This window comes from Solanum stenotomum, chromosome 4 (genome assembly GCF_019186545.1).
Source record: "Solanum stenotomum isolate F172 chromosome 4, ASM1918654v1, whole genome shotgun sequence".
Lineage (NCBI taxonomy): Eukaryota > Viridiplantae > Streptophyta > Magnoliopsida > Solanales > Solanaceae > Solanum > Solanum stenotomum.
Window position 1 is genome coordinate 61,337,341 of NC_064285.1, and position 3,431 is coordinate 61,340,771.

The window sequence follows — 3,431 nt, forward strand, 5'->3', positions numbered from 1 at the left end:
AATAAAATCATTAGGAATCGCTGGGTTGAGTGTTAGTAATACTTGTATTAGTTATGTTTTTATTAGTTATGGAGAAATTAGTTCTAATATATTGTTTGATTTAGTGTATTAAAAATAATATGTATCACATAATTTTAAAAAAATATATATTTATTTACAAAATTATCCTCTCACAAATATGGTGGAAAAGATGTAGAAAACATTTTTAGAGGCAGTTGTGTCTTTTATCATGTTAATGCATGCATCAAAAGTCCTTGCATTACTAATACCATAAATTTTCATGTACTAGTAATACATACTGCAGAACACAATAAAGTGTATAACTAATACAAGCATTAATTATATATAGGTTAAAAAGTATACCTAACAAATTATTATACTAATACACAAAATTAATACATCGATTATATTTTTTTTAATATATCCTACCGAATGATCCCTTACCGTTGGTGACTCGCTACATAGGTTGCTCAAAGGTGGCTTAATAATGACTACAATTTTTTTATTATTATTATTATTATTATTATTATTATTATTATTATTATTAACAATATTGAAACAATAAAATAAATAAATTATTACTTGTGTAGCTCATATCATTGAGTACACAAATTTTAAAAAAATTACGTAAATATTACTAAGTAATATATTTGAGTTACAAAATAAATATATATAAAAAAAAGTTTTAAGTTCCTGAAAAAATATTGATTTGCTTTAGCTATCTTAATAAGGGAATAATATTATTTTAAAAAAATTATACATGAATTAATATTTAATTCTATTAAATAGATTGAGAACTTACTATTTTCACTTTCCTATGAAGTATAGATGAGACGAGAAGTTCTATTGTCTTTTTTTTTTTCTGAAAAAATTACGTAATTAGTCAAATATGTGATATATATTTTTCCTAAAATTTCACATTAAACAATATTGAAAATTACAATGTATATAACTCTATCTACATTTTATGAAAAATATTTTAGAACTTCAAATTCAACAATTCAAACCTTCATATTATTAAATAAAGTTTTTATAATTATTAACATCCAAGGTAATATATTACAAACATATGACTAACATCTTATTAATTAAAATTAATCCTTTGTTTTAAAAATAACAATATTGCAATGTAAAGTTAATAAATCTAAACCTCAAAACAAAACAAATCAATAAAAAAAAAGTAATATAAAACTAAAAACTCCCCACACACTTATTTTGATACTAGAAAATTTGAATAATTAAAAAAATGTCCAAACAATGTTACAATGATATAACAGACAACTAACTGGAGTCCTTTAAGATATATAAATCCCTTGCCATATTAGTGGTAACATGCAATGTTGTTATTAGTTGTATGTTGGTATATTATGCCTCTTATACTTATGTTCATGAATTTTTCTCAAATTGGTATAAAAGTTTGACTTTCAAATAAAATGTCCGTTTTAAGCATGATTTTTGCATGGTTATCATACTTAGTACTTAATTGTGCTAACCCATATTTCTTCTATTTTACTACAAGTGTAGGTTCCGACATTTGAGTTGATTCTCTCTAGTTGAAGCTTGAATTGAGTTCTTCTAAGACTATTGGTATGTCATCATGGAATCTAGGGCAAGTACTTTGATGTTTCATTTCTTTCATGTGTTAGACATTTGTTAGACTTTCAATTGTAAAGGGCCGTGTCCCTACTTTTGTTTCGGATATTGTTTTTAGATGGCCATGTGAGACTAGTAGACTTCCGTTGTTTTAAATAAAGTTGAATTTAAAGAAAAGTTTTAATTCCGTACCATTTTCCTTATATCAAATGTTATGAATGCTATGAGGCTTGTATGAGACTTTTCGGAGTCTTGTACGCCGTGTCGCTTCCGGGGTATAGACTCTGGTCGTGACACTAAGAAATGGAAAGAACATGGACTATAGAAAAAAGGCTGTGAAAAAATTTGGCACTCTATATTAGTCTTCTTTCATTTTAACAGTTAAATTCTATTTTTATGTATCATTTTAATATGAAAATATTATTTTTATGATTTCTTTAGTTTTATATATGCTCTTCAATTACAATTTCTTATTTTAAAAATTGACACGTGTCAGTTAATTTTAGTAAAAGAAATTAAAAATTAACAAATAAACATTGATTCTTTCTAAGAAAATAATAATTTCTCTTTGATAGTTTTTCTATATTTTTGTGTGAAAAATAACAGATGATATTGTATTTGTTTTCTTTCATAATAAATCATCGACATTTCGATAAAGTCAGTTGAATTTTAATATTTTTTTTAATGTTATAATTAGGAATGAACAAGAGTCTCTTTTTTTACTCGTATTGAAGATGAGTTTTTTTATTCGTATTGAGTTATATTAAAAACTAAAAGTGAGTATTTGTGTTAGATTCAGATAGCCTAGATGATTAGAAAAAATAAAATATGAAGTGTTATTTAATTTAATTGAATGATTAAGAAAGAAAATCAAAGAACTTTCGTCGATTTATTTTCATGCAAAAATATAGAGAAAATCTCAAAAAATAATGTTATTATTTAAAAAAAAATTACATTCGCTAATTTTTAATTTTTTAATTAAAATTAACATACACAAATCAATTTTTAAATAAGAAACTGCAATTGAAGAACATAAATAAAAATAAAGAAATCATAAAAATTAGTATTTCGTGTTTAAATGCTACATAAAAAATGGATTTAAGGATTAAAATAGAACAAGGCTAAGTCGGAGTGCCAAAATGAAAAATGAGGACAAGTTTTGAGAGATGGTTAATTGTGAACTCGATATCTATTATTCAATTTTTGTATATATATATATATACTAGAAGAACATGGCCCGTGCTAGCACAAGCCCAACAAAATATTATTCATCATAAATGATTGCTCGAAGGAATTATTAAGCTATTCAGATACTCATATGAGAATACAACTTTAACGTATCATCAGACAATAATATATGACATGTTTGGATTTCTGTAATGGTATAATATTCGCACAATAATATTAAAAAGGGAGGAAATAGTTGTCCCAAATTGAATCTCTATTTGATAAAAAATGGTATAGCACTATATTAATTTTTTTAAAATTTAAATACAACTTCCCAATAGCATAAGTAATAAATCATTGCTAGCAACTTATATGATATTTAAAATATCTCCATTCTCATGCATAACGTCTTTGCAGGTATATGTTCGATGTTTGTCCTCATGGCAAGAGCGGCAGACATAGCAGATCCTCTAATAACACTATACTGGATACCTTGAGATACATATTAAAAAAAATAATGACATACAATAATAGTAATGATAATAAAATGTATAAATGTACAATCATGATGAGTGGATGATCAAGGATATAATAATATCTTTCACGATCAGAAGCCAACAATTATATATATTTAACATATCCTAACATAAGCTTTCCTCTTTGGCCTGAAG